The 13,966-nt window shown below is 47.4% G+C and overlaps 1 protein-coding gene across 1 annotated transcript in view; it reads left to right on the top strand.

Annotated features, from left to right (window-relative positions):
- LOC144127504 (uncharacterized) overlaps positions 1–13,622 on the top strand; it is a 173,881-nt gene extending 160,259 nt beyond the window's left edge. The window contains exon 11 of the mRNA XM_077660499.1: positions 13,382–13,622. The gene's annotated coding sequence lies outside the window, so the exon portion shown is untranslated. The remainder of the gene's footprint in view (positions 1–13,381) is intronic.
- The last annotated feature ends 344 nt before the right edge of the window (positions 13,623–13,966 follow it).

The following is a 13,966-nucleotide window of genomic DNA, read 5'->3' as shown; positions in this document are numbered from 1 at the left end:
GAGACGCAGCCATTACAGTCACGTGTGGCAGGCGGAGCGCTTTACAGGGGCCGTGTTCCGTGACGATCTATTCCACTTCCCATTTCATTTGGCCTTGAGATAAAGGGTGGCGAAATACAAGCTGGTAGGAATGCAAATGGTGTATCAGAGACACAGCCGATACAGTCTCGAGTGCACGCGTAGCGCTAAACAGGGGCCGTGTTCCGTGAAGATCTATTCCACTTCTCATTTCATTTGGCCTTGAGACTAGCGTGACGAAAGCAACAGCTGGTAGCAATGCAAATGGCGAATCCGAGACACAGCCGGTACAGTCTCGTGCGGCACGCGTAGCGCTAAACAGAGCCGTGTTCGGTGACGATCTATTCCACTTCCCATTTCATTTGGCCTTGAGACTTGTGTGATGAAAGCAACAGCTGGTAGGAATGCAAATGGCGAATCTGAGACAGCCGGTACAGTCTCGTGTGGCACGTTTAGCGCTAAGCTGGGGCCGTGTTCCGTTACGATCTATTCCAATCCCATTTCATTTGGCCTTGAGGCTAGCGTGACAAAAGCAACAGCTGGGAGGAAGGCAAATGGCGAATCTGAAACACAGCTGGTACAGTATCGTGTGGCGCGTTTAGCGCTAAGCTGGGGCCGTGTTCCGTTACGATCTATTCCAATCCCATTTCATTTGGCCTTGAGGCTAGCGTGACAAAAGCAACAGCTGGGAGGAAGGCAAATGGCGAATCTGAAACACAGCTGGTACAGTATCGTGTGGCGCGCGTAGGGCAGAACAATGGCCGTATTCCGTGACGATCTATTGCACTTCCCATTTCATTTGGAATTGAGACTAGCGTGACGAAAACAACAGTTGGTAGGTATGCAAATGACGAATCAGAGACAGAGCCGGTACAGTCTCATGTGGCATGCGTAGCGCAGAACAGGGGCTGTGTTCCGTGACGATCTCTTCAATTTCCCATTTCATTTGGCCTTGAGAGTAGCGTGACGAAAGGAACAGCTGGTAGAAATGCAAATAGCGAATCAGAGACAGAGCAGGTACAGTCTCGTGTGGCACGCGTAGCGCTAAAAAGGGGCCGTGTTCCGTGACGATCTATTCCACTTCCCATTTCATTTGGAATTGAGACTAGCGTGACGCAAACAACAGTTGGTAGGTATGCAAATGACGAATCAGAGACAGAGCCGGTACAGTCTCATGTGGCATGCGTAGCGCAGAACAGGGGCTGTGTTCCGTGACGATCTCTTCAATTTCCCATTTCATTTGGCCTTGAGAGTAGCGTGACGAAAGGAACAGCTGGTAGAAATGCAAATAGCGAATCAGAGACAGAGCAGGTACAGTCTCGTGTGGCACGCGTAGCGCTAAAAAGGGGGCCGTGTTCCGTGACGATCTATTCCACTTCCCATTTCATTTGGAATTGAGACTAGCGTGACGAAAACAACAGTTGGTAGGTATGCAAATGACGAATCAGAGACAGAGCCGGTACAGTCTCATGTGGCATGCGTAGCGCAGAACAGTGGCTGTGTTCCGTGACGATCTCTTCAATTTTCCATTTCATTTGGCCTTGAGAGTAGCGTGACGAAAGGAACAGCTGGTACAAATGCAAATAGCGAATCAGAGACAGAGCAGGTACAGTCTCGTGTGGCACGCGTAGCGCTAAAAAGGGGCCGTGTTCCGTGACGATCTATTCCACTTCCCATTTCATTTGGAATTGAGACTAGCGTGACGAAAACAACAGTTGGTAGGTATGCAAATGACGAATCAGAGACAGAGCCGGTACAGTCTCATGTGGCATGCGTAGCGCAGAACAGGGGCTGTGTTCCGTGACGATCTCTTCAATTTCCCATTTCATTTGGCCTTGAGAGTAGCGTGACGAAAGGAACAGCTGGTAGGAAGGCAAATAGCGAATCAGAGACAGAGCCGGTACAGTCTCGTGTGGCACGCGTAGCGCTAAAAAGGGGCCGTGTTCCGTGACGATCTATTCCACTTCCCATTTCATTTGGAATTGAGACTAGCGTGACGAAAACAACAGTTGGTAGGTATGCAAATGACGAATCAGAGACAAAGCCGGTACAGTCTCATGTGGCATGCGTAGCGCAGAACAGGGGCTGTGTTCCGTGACGATCTCTTCAATTTCCCATTTCATTTGGCCTTGAGAGTAGCGTGACGAAAGGAACAGCTGGTAGAAATGCAAATAGCGAATCAGAGACAGAGCAGGTACAGTCTCGTGTGGCACGCGTAGCGCTAAAAAGGGGCCGTGTTCCGTGACGATCTATTCCACTTCCCATTTCATTTGGAATTGAGACTAGCGTGACGCAAACAACAGTTGGTAGGTATGCAAATGGCGAATCAGAGACAGAGCAGGTACAGTCTCATGTGGCACGCGTAGCGCTAAAAAGGGGGCCGTGTTCCGTGACGATCTATTCCACTTCCCATTTCATTTGGAATTGAGACTAGCGTGACGAAAACAACAGTTGGTAGGTATGCAAATGACGAATCAGAGACAGAGCCGGTACAGTCTCATGTGGCATGCGTAGCGCAGAACAGGGGCTGTGTTCCGTGACGATCTCTTCAATTTCCCATTTCATTTGGCCTTGAGACTAGCGTGACGAAAGCAACAGCTAGTAGGAATGCAAATGGCTAATCACAGACACAGCCGGTACAGTCTCCTGTGGCACGCGAAGCGCTAAACAGGAGCCGTGCTCCGGGACGTTCTATTCCACTTCCCATTTCATTTGGCCTTGAGACCAGCGTAACGAAATCAACAGGTGGTAGGAATGCAAATGGCGATTCAGAGACACAGCCGGTACAGTCTCGTGTGGCACCCGTAGCGCAGAACAGGGGCCGTGTTCCGTGACGATCTCTTCCATTTCCCATTTAAATTGGCCTTGAGAATTGCGTGACGAAAGCAACAGCTCGTAGGGATGCAAATGGTGAATCAGAGACGCAGCCATTACAGTCACGTGTGGCAGGCGGAGCGCTTTACAGGGGCCGTGTTCCGTGACGATCTATTCCACTTCCCATTTCATTTGGCCTTGAGATAAAGGGTGGCGAAATCAACAGCTGGTAGGAATGCAAATGGTGTATCAGAGACACAGCCGATACAGTCTCGTGTGCACGCGTAACGCTAAACAGGGGCCGTGTTCCGTGACGATCTATTCCACTTCTCATTTCATTTGGCCTTGAGACTAGCGTGACGAAAGCAACAGCTGGTAGCAATGCAAATGGCGAATCCGAGACACAGCCGGTACAGTCTCGTGCGGCACGCGTAGCGCTAAACAGAGCCGTGTTCGGTGACGATCTATTCCACTTCCCATTTCATTTGGCCTTGAGACTTGTGTGATGAAAGCAACAGCTGGTAGGAATGCAAATGGCGAATCTGAGACAGCCGGTACAGTCTCGTGTGGCACGTTTAGCGCTAAGCTGGGGCCGTGTTCCGTTACGATCTATTCCAATCCCATTTCATTTGGCCTTGAGGCTAGCGTGACAAAAGCAACAGCTGGGAGGAAGGCAAATGGCGAATCTGAAACACAGCTGGTACAGTATCGTGTGGCGCGTTTAGCGCTAAGCTGGGGCCGTGTTCCGTTACGATCTATTCCAATCCCATTTCATTTGGCCTTGAGGCTAGCGTGACAAAAGCAACAGCTGGGAGGAAGGCAAATGGCGAATCTGAAACACAGCTGGTACAGTATCGTGTGGCGCGCGTAGGGCAGAACAATGGCCGTATTCCGTGACGATCTATTGCACTTCCCATTTCATTTGGAATTGAGACTAGCGTGACGAAAACAACAGTTGGTAGGTATGCAAATGACGAATCAGAGACAGAGCCGGTACAGTCTCATGTGGCATGCGTAGCGCAGAACAGGGGCTGTGTTCCGTGACGATCTCTTCAATTTCCCATTTCATTTGGCCTTGAGAGTAGCGTGACGAAAGGAACAGCTGGTAGAAATGCAAATAGCGAATCAGAGACAGAGCAGGTACAGTCTCGTGTGGCACGCGTAGCGCTAAAAAGGGGCCGTGTTCCGTGACGATCTATTCCACTTCCCATTTCATTTGGAATTGAGACTAGCGTGACGCAAACAACAGTTGGTAGGTATGCAAATGACGAATCAGAGACAGAGCCGGTACAGTCTCATGTGGCATGCGTAGCGCAGAACAGGGGCTGTGTTCCGTGACGATCTCTTCAATTTCCCATTTCATTTGGCCTTGAGAGTAGCGTGACGAAAGGAACAGCTGGTAGAAATGCAAATAGCGAATCAGAGACAGAGCAGGTACAGTCTCGTGTGGCACGCGTAGCGCTAAAAAGGGGGCCGTGTTCCGTGACGATCTATTCCACTTCCCATTTCATTTGGAATTGAGACTAGCGTGACGAAAACAACAGTTGGTAGGTATGCAAATGACGAATCAGAGACAGAGCCGGTACAGTCTCATGTGGCATGCGTAGCGCAGAACAGTGGCTGTGTTCCGTGACGATCTCTTCAATTTTCCATTTCATTTGGCCTTGAGAGTAGCGTGACGAAAGGAACAGCTGGTACAAATGCAAATAGCGAATCAGAGACAGAGCAGGTACAGTCTCGTGTGGCACGCGTAGCGCTAAAAAGGGGCCGTGTTCCGTGACGATCTATTCCACTTCCCATTTCATTTGGAATTGAGACTAGCGTGACGAAAACAACAGTTGGTAGGTATGCAAATGACGAATCAGAGACAGAGCCGGTACAGTCTCATGTGGCATGCGTAGCGCAGAACAGGGGCTGTGTTCCGTGACGATCTCTTCAATTTCCCATTTCATTTGGCCTTGAGAGTAGCGTGACGAAAGGAACAGCTGGTAGGAAGGCAAATAGCGAATCAGAGACAGAGCCGGTACAGTCTCGTGTGGCACGCGTAGCGCTAAAAAGGGGCCGTGTTCCGTGACGATCTATTCCACTTCCCATTTCATTTGGAATTGAGACTAGCGTGACGAAAACAACAGTTGGTAGGTATGCAAATGACGAATCAGAGACAAAGCCGGTACAGTCTCATGTGGCATGCGTAGCGCAGAACAGGGGCTGTGTTCCGTGACGATCTCTTCAATTTCCCATTTCATTTGGCCTTGAGAGTAGCGTGACGAAAGGAACAGCTGGTAGAAATGCAAATAGCGAATCAGAGACAGAGCAGGTACAGTCTCGTGTGGCACGCGTAGCGCTAAAAAGGGGCCGTGTTCCGTGACGATCTATTCCACTTCCCATTTCATTTGGAATTGAGACTAGCGTGACGCAAACAACAGTTGGTAGGTATGCAAATGGCGAATCAGAGACAGAGCAGGTACAGTCTCATGTGGCACGCGTAGCGCTAAAAAGGGGGCCGTGTTCCGTGACGATCTATTCCACTTCCCATTTCATTTGGAATTGAGACTAGCGTGACGAAAACAACAGTTGGTAGGTATGCAAATGACGAATCAGAGACAGAGCCGGTACAGTCTCATGTGGCATGCGTAGCGCAGAACAGGGGCTGTGTTCCGTGACGATCTCTTCAATTTCCCATTTCATTTGGCCTTGAGACTAGCGTGACGAAAGCAACAGCTAGTAGGAATGCAAATGGCTAATCACAGACACAGCCGGTACAGTCTCCTGTGGCACGCGAAGCGCTAAACAGGAGCCGTGCTCCGGGACGTTCTATTCCACTTCCCATTTCATTTGGCCTTGAGACCAGCGTAACGAAATCAACAGGTGGTAGGAATGCAAATGGCGATTCAGAGACACAGCCGGTACAGTCTCGTGTGGCACCCGTAGCGCAGAACAGGGGCCGTGTTCCGTGACGATCTCTTCCATTTCCCATTTAAATTGGCCTTGAGAATTGCGTGACGAAAGCAACAGCTCGTAGGGATGCAAATGGTGAATCAGAGACGCAGCCATTACAGTCACGTGTGGCAGGCGGAGCGCTTTACAGGGGCCGTGTTCCGTGACGATCTATTCCACTTCCCATTTCATTTGGCCTTGAGATAAAGGGTGGCGAAATCAACAGCTGGTAGGAATGCAAATGGTGTATCAGAGACACAGCCGATACAGTCTCGTGTGCACGCGTAGCGCTAAACAGGGGCCGTGTTCCGTGACGATCTATTCCACTTCTCATTTCATTTGGCCTTGAGACTAGCGTGACGAAAGCAACAGCTGGTAGCAATGCAAATGGCGAATCCGAGACACAGCCGGTACAGTCTCGTGCGGCACGCGTAGCGCTAAACAGAGCCGTGTTCGGTGACGATCTATTCCACTTCCCATTTCATTTGGCCTTGAGACTTGTGTGATGAAAGCAACAGCTGGTAGGAATGCAAATGGCGAATCTGAGACAGCCGGTACAGTCTCGTGTGGCACGTTTAGCGCTAAGCTGGGGCCGTGTTCCGTTACGATCTATTCCAATCCCATTTCATTTGGCCTTGAGGCTAGCGTGACAAAAGCAACAGCTGGGAGGAAGGCAAATGGCGAATCTGAAACACAGCTGGTACAGTATCGTGTGGCGCGCGTAGGGCAGAACAATGGCCGTATTCCGTGACGATCTATTGCACTTCCCATTTAATTTGGAATTGAGACTAGCGTGACGAAAGCAACAGCTCGTAGGAATGCAAATGGCGAATCAGAGACTCAGCCGGTACAGTCTCGTGTGCACGCGTAGCGCTTAACAGGGGCCGTGTTCCGTAACGATCTATTCCACTTCCCATTTCCTTTGGCCTTGAGAGTAGCGTGACGAAAGGAACAGCTGGTAGGAAGGCAAATAGCGAATCAGAGACAGAGCAGGTACAGTCTCGTGTGGCACGCGTAGCGCTAAAAAGGGGCCGTGTTCCGTGACGATCTATTCAACTTCCCATTTCAATTGGCCTTGGGACTTGCGGACGAAAGCAACAGCTGGTACGAATGCAAATGGCAAACAGAAACACAGCCGGTACAGTCTCGTATGTCACACTTAACGCTAAACATTGGCCGTGTTCCGTGACGATCTATTCAACTTCCCATTTCATTTGGCCTTGGGACTAGCGGGACGAAAGCAACAGCTGGTAGGAATGCAAATGGCGAATCTGAGACAGCCGGTACAGTCTTTTGTGGCATGCGTAACGCAGAATAGGGGCCGTGTTCCGTGACGATCTATTCAACTTCCCATTTCATTTGGCCTTGAGACTAGCGTGAGAAAAGCAACCGCTGGTAGGAATGCAAATGGCGAATCACAGACACAGCCGGTACAGTCTCCTGTGGCACGCGTAGGGCTATACAGGGGCCATGTACCGTGACGATCTATTACACTTCCCATTTGATTTGGCCTTTAGACTAGCGTGACAAATAACACAGCTGGTAGGAATGCAAGTGGCGGGTCAGAGACACAGCCTGTACAGTCTCGTGTGACACGAGTAGCGCTAAACAGGGGACGTGTTCCGTGACGATCTATTCCACTTCTCATTTCGTTTGGCCTTGAGACTAGCGTGACGAAAGCAAGAGCTGGTAGGAATTCAAATGGCGAATCAGAGACACAGCCGGTACAGTCTCGGTGTGGCAAGCTTTGCGCTTGACAAGGGCCGTGTTCCGAGGCGATCTATTCCACTTCCCATTTCATTTGGCCTTGAGACTAGCGTGACGAAAGCAACCGCTGGGAGGAAAGCAAATGGCGAATAAGAGACACAGCCGTCCAGTCTCATGTTGCATGCGTAGTGCTAAACAGGGGCCGGGTTTCGTGACGTTCTATTCCACTACCCATTTCATTTGGCCTTGAGACTAGCGTGATGAAAGGAACAACTGGATGGAATGCAAATGGCGAATCAGAGACACAGCCGGTACAGTCTCGTGTGGCACGCGTAGCGCTAAACGGGGTCCGTGTTCCGTGACGATGTATTACACTTCCCATTTCATTTAGAACTGAGACTAGCGTAACAAAAGCAACAGCTCGTAGGAATGCAAATGGCGAATCACAGACACAGCCGGTACAGTCTCGTGTGGGACGCTTAGCGCTAAGTTGGGGCCGTGTTCCGTGACAATCTATTCAACTTCCCATTTCATTTGGCCTTGACACTAGCGTGACGAAAGCAACAGCTCGTAGAAATGCAAATAGCGAATCAGAGACACAGCCGGTACAGTCTCGTGTGGGACACGTAGCGCTAAACAAGGGTCGTGTTCCGCGACCTTCTATTTCACTTCCTGTTTCATTTGGCCTTGAGACTAGCGTGACGAAAGCAACAGGTGGTAGGAATGCAAGTGGCGGGTCAGAGACACAGCCTGTGCAGTCTCGTGTGGCACGTGTAGCGCTAAACAGGGGCCGTGTTCCGTGACGATCTATTCCACTTCTCATTTCGTTTGGCCTTGAGACTAGCGTGACGAAAACAACGCTGGTAGGGAATGCAAATGGCGAATCAGAGACACAGCCGGTACAGTCTCGTGTGGCACGCGTAGCGCTAAACAGGGGCCGTGTTCCGTAACGATCTATTCCACTTCCCATTACCTTTGGCCTTGAGACAAGCGTCACGAAAGCAAGAGCTCGTAGGAATTCAAAATGCGAATCAGAGACACAGCCGGTGCAGTCTCGTGTGGCACGCGTAGCGCTAAGCAGGGGCCGTGTTCCATGACCATCTATTGCACTTCTCATTTCATTTGGCCTTGAGACTAGTGTGACGAAAGCAACAGCTGGTAGGAAGGCAAAAGGCGAATCAGAGGCACAGCCTGCACAGCCTCGTGTGTCACGCGTAGCGCTAAATAGGGGCCGTGTTCTCTGACGATCTATTCCACTTCCAATTTCATTTGGCCTTGAGATTAGCGTGACGATAGTAACCGCTGGTAGGAATGGAAATGGTGAACCAGAGACACAGCCGTTAAAGTCGCGCCGCCGTCCCTAGCCACCCTCGGGCCGCCGCTTCCAGTCCGGCCGAGCCGCACGCCAAACCCCGAGCCAGATTGTCGCACAAAGCACGGCTAATTTCTTTTCTCATACTGTGTTAGTAGCGATAAAACACGTCTGGCGTGCTCCGTCATTCATGGGCTTAGGCGCTGGCCCAGCAGAGCGACATGGGCTCATACGCGTTTGTATATACAAGTAAGCGCTATCAAGGACGCGTTTAAGTCAAGCCTGCTCTAACGCCCTACGTCAGTCGGAGAAGCTACCATCGACAGAAGGCCAAATGGAATAGGAAAACGTGGGTGCAGCTACTTGCATCTTTCGGCCCACCGTAAAGTGAAGGTAAATATCTGCTGCGGTGACGAATGTACGCACGATTGCCACTGTTTTAAGTGTCTGGCTTTAGTAGTTATCTTCTTTCCTGCAGAAACTGCGTCGTCCGGTCACAAACAAATAAGCAAAGAATGTTTGCATGTTTGAAGCGTTTCAGGGCATTGTACAGGTTTTGCACGGAACTTACTGAAAAAGAACATCGGCCACTAACCCTGTGTAATGTTGGTGTATTGTGTGAGCTCGGCGATGAGTAGAGAATGCAGAATGTACTGCTTCGTTAAAGTATTTTTCTCCATAAAAAATGCGAACACATCATTGTAGCTTTTGGTGGGATTGGCGGCATGCCAGGCCAGTGGAACTACAGGTGGTTCTGACATTCCGCCCGGACATTTAAGTGTCAAGATTGCTGAGCAGTGTATTTTAGAAACATCACCGTCCTGACTGATGATTTTGTGTGAGAAGAATTTAGTGAAATATGAGCTGATTTTTTTTTACTGGGAATAACTATACTACCGCGATTGGCATCTGTATAAACAATATTACAAGATAGCACATTAAATAATAAGTAAATATGATTTATCAGAAAGAATTAACTTTTTACATCTCATTGACGTATAGTCTACCAAAAGTAAGAAAGCTGCGCGGTTTCCTCCTCACTCATGTAGTAGAGCGCTAGCTGCTTTCATGAATATGAAAAGTTCTTGAAAGGCGAGGACAAGGATTCGCCTTGTAGAAGTGCAGAGCTTGAACAGGGATAAGAGCATTACTGTAGGACTGAGAAGTGCCCGGGTTACTTTTGGCGAGGACAGTAAGTTATCTCCCCACATTTAGTAGCCACGCACGCGCATGAAGGCACGGTAGTCGTTTTTAATGTATAGCGCAAATGATATTGGAAAAGCAGTAAATCACTATCCTCTTCCTCACTAGATAGGAACAATTTGTTCCTCATTTTCGCATCTTACAAGGCCTTTGCTTCTCTGAAAGCTAGCAAACACCTGCGCAGCGGCCATTAGCTTGCCATGTAATATCCGTAGCGTCTTTTGGTAGGCGATAGAACCAGAGGACCCGCTGTACGTCAGTGGTTTGATGCGTGGTCGCTTAGGAAGTAACGCCTGTTTCAAAACTAAAGAGCCCGGGTGGCTTTCCTTCTAAGCCGTGCTGAGTAGGTCTTTGTGCATCGTGAGCTTTAGGAATGTTTCGAAGCGGAGAGAAGTGTTCATCCTCAATCGTGCGATTTCACTAGTTTTGAGTGATACTGCAGGCTCTCAGTTGAACGATTTTGAGGCAAATTTGTTCTCGCCTTATATTTGTGAAAGATGCGCCACACCGTTGGTTTTGCATAGGTTCGTGAAATAATAAAGTGCCGGAATAATCAAACACAAATTTATTCTTGCCGTTCGTGCAGGGGCTTTCCGCGGTTGAAAGGGCGTCAAAAGATGTGGAAAATTGAAGCGTTCACTTCCTGTGCAGACAACTGTAACGGGAGTGTGCTGGAACCACACAATACAGAAGGGGCCAGCCGGTAACTTGGAGCGAGTAAAGCTGGCATATTTTTGAACGATGTCTTAACACTCATTTTTTGTAGGCAGCAAACACTGCCAGAACCCAATTTTTCACACATTTTTCGTGCCATATTTTAGCAAACTTTGCGCCATTTCATCCGCATTCCTATTGCATTTAAAAGTGTTAGCTTCTTTTCTTGCGATTAGAAAAACTTTTATAGTCGCCTTCAATCTCGGCTGCTAAAATTACTCACACAAAGATATATGAAACAGATTCTGCCAAACAAAATTATTTCGGTTGGAAACGAGATTTCATGGCGTATTCGGCTGTGGAGTAAATTCGGGAAAAGGTTCCAAGTAAGAATAGAAATGATTCCGTGTTCGTTAGCCGATGCATGGTATTGATAGCCTCCGGAACATCGTTTCTAGGTCAGCAAATTTTTCATATATGAAGCTTACACTGCGTTCAGCGCATTTAAAGGTTAGTTTTTCGTCTTGCACGGCACGCATAAACCACCGCCATGGCCATCCACTCTAAACAAAAAGGAGTAAGCACAGGAGTAATCCGAGGACGAACTGGTGGGCTAGTTTATTACACATTCCAAGTAATACCACACATATCACAGCGCTTTGTGGTGTGTTCTCTGTCTGTCTTCGTCTTTTTTGTTCGCCGGGAAAGGAATAGCGTTAGAGGACAGCTTACTGCCTTCTTACTGCCCAGTGTAGCTCCGGCTTTTGAGCATGCCCCGATTCGAGGGTGCCGTAACGAAGCTTCTGATGCAGGATAGTAGAGGTGTCTTGGTGAGATTGTGTTCTCTTAAATATCTCTGCCTTCCTTTGAGGGTTTATGCAAAGAGTATCAATTTTGATCAGAGATGAAGATTATGTTCCGAAGGTTTCAGCTGCCCTCTTTCATTACCATGCCTACTGAGCATGTGCGCTGGTGACTCTTAGTGTTCTTTCATTGCTACTGATGCATTTTCCGACTTGCTAGAATATAATTTACATGGTAAAAAGAACAAATATCAGTTAATAAATGCTTCGTAACATTTTTATCAAGCGGTGAATTTGATTGCGAGTTTTAAGAGCACATTATTACCCAATTTTCACAGGCCAATCAACTTTTTAATATCCAGACAGTCTTAAAAATGCGTCAATTTGTTTTGCTCTCTAGGTAATCTAATGGCCTTTTATCAGTAGGCATCAGGGTAATGTCACACAATGGCGTAATTTTGTCTGTCAGAACCTCCGCAAAATAGCCAAAATATGAACTGTTTTCCACTGGGAACCACTGCTTTCTGATTGCTTTGCCTTAAGTTCACTGATATTTTATCCTACCAGAGACAAAACAGCGATGCTCGCAATGCTGTTGCCGCGTTTATCATCTGTCAGCATTCCGCGGCTAGGATCTTGTCCGGTCATCTCTCAAAGGATAGCCGTTTTGCTCGAAAAATAACCAGCCGCTTCTATCCGCACGTCACGACATGAAACGATGTTATCGGATAGTATCGGATAGTATTTTTAACAGAGACAACAGAATTTAGGGAAACCGGAGTAAGTACATGTGGGTGCTTATCTTGGCCAAATAACCCGAAACTACAAGCGATCACCCGTGAAAAAGCTTGAAAGTGCAGAGGTCTGCCTTTTGATTCATCCCTCGTGTATATAAACGAACATCGTCCAGGTCCTATAAAAGCATCTCTACTGCGGCGATATGCCAGCTTGTTTTCTGGTCTTTATTCCACAGATACTCTCTACAACGCATTTTCCTGCTCGTCCGTGCTTGTGGGTAACCTTGTCTAATCAAACATTAAGGCGCTTGCTCTCGTACTGACATGTGAGCCTTTATTTAGTTCCTGTTGCATAAAACATTATATTGGGATAATAAAAACGTTCCAAGGTGTTTATGCCTAACCTTTAGTCACTTTGATGGTAAACATTTAGTGCACTTCATGTAGTTTGTCCAATTTTTTTCATGCTATTCGCGTATTGCTGCTGTCAAGATTTCCTATCACGTCAACTCACTAAATTTTGTAGTGAATATTTTCGACGAATTAAAATTCAGAATTCAACCTTTTAATATCGCATTCTAATCAGGATTCGAGATACTTATGTTTTCGTACGCGCAAACGTTTCAGAATAAAATACTTGGAGAAAAAACAAACCAGTAAAAATAAAACAGTATAGCTGCTTTTTAGAGGCAGCACATTTTTGTAGCTCGAAGCATAAGTCAGAGCACTGGTACTGTGACGTGCTTCATGCAATAAACGAAGCGATACTGTGCATATTTCCGAATTCTTAATATACTTTGATTTTTCTTTGTTTCAGGGTATCGTTTTATCTATTTAGTTTACTTTTATGACGTCTTGTGGAGCAGAAATAAAATTTTATATTACAGCCAAATATTTCAATCTGAAATGCATACATTCGAATGGTAAATTCATTTACTTAATCTTCATAATCCTCTAGCTAATGTAACTGACTTTTTTTTTCAGCAAGGAAGTAATAAAACAAACTTGAAAAAAAATACTATTTTTACCACGGCAAGAAAAGGGTTTTAGGCTGGGTGCCTAGTATCGCTGAAAGGGAGGAATTCCATGGCCGTAATGATTTTTTTTATAACTCTCACTTAAAGCTGCCATCAAAAACAGATGACCAGCTTAGCCAAAAGTCTCTGATTGCCATTCTCCTTCTATTTTAACTGCAGGCTTGTGCGGTGAAAAGAAACGCCACTGGATTGGACTTCAGCATCGCGGCCTATGACATCGACCGCGATGCTCCCCCTTCACCCTGCAGCGAACTGGGCATCGGACCAAACTATTCTCGCCTTTACTTGCTACAGAGGATCAACACCTTCTTACACAGCAACTACACAGACGTTGCAGACTATGCGAGATGTGTTACAGTTATGTAAACCTCGAAAAAATAAAGGTAAACTGAACCCAGTGCTCACGATGAAAGCAGAGTTGCTATCTGCACTGCCGACTCCCAACACAGTGGCGGCAAGTAGCCAACTACAAGAAGCGTAAAAGCTTAAGAAAATTAAATAGTTAGGTGTTAGACAACCTTAACAAAAACGTCCTGTTTCGTTTAACGAGCAACCTCATGACGAAAAAAAAATTGTATATTTAAAGGTGTAATTTCCAACTTGATATACGGGCTATACGAAACGTCGTAGTAAAAGGTTGAGGATAGGTAGGTGAAGACTTTATTGATGAGCGTTATGGATGAGCGACGACCACCCCTTTCGAGCCTGTGAACGGTAAATGATCAAGTAGTCAAGTAGTTCGTC

This window comes from Amblyomma americanum, chromosome 1, assembly GCF_052857255.1.
Source record: "Amblyomma americanum isolate KBUSLIRL-KWMA chromosome 1, ASM5285725v1, whole genome shotgun sequence".
NCBI lineage: Eukaryota > Metazoa > Arthropoda > Arachnida > Ixodida > Ixodidae > Amblyomma > Amblyomma americanum.
The sequence above is the reverse complement of the archived record's forward strand: the minus strand, read 5'-3'. Positions and strand labels throughout refer to the sequence as shown.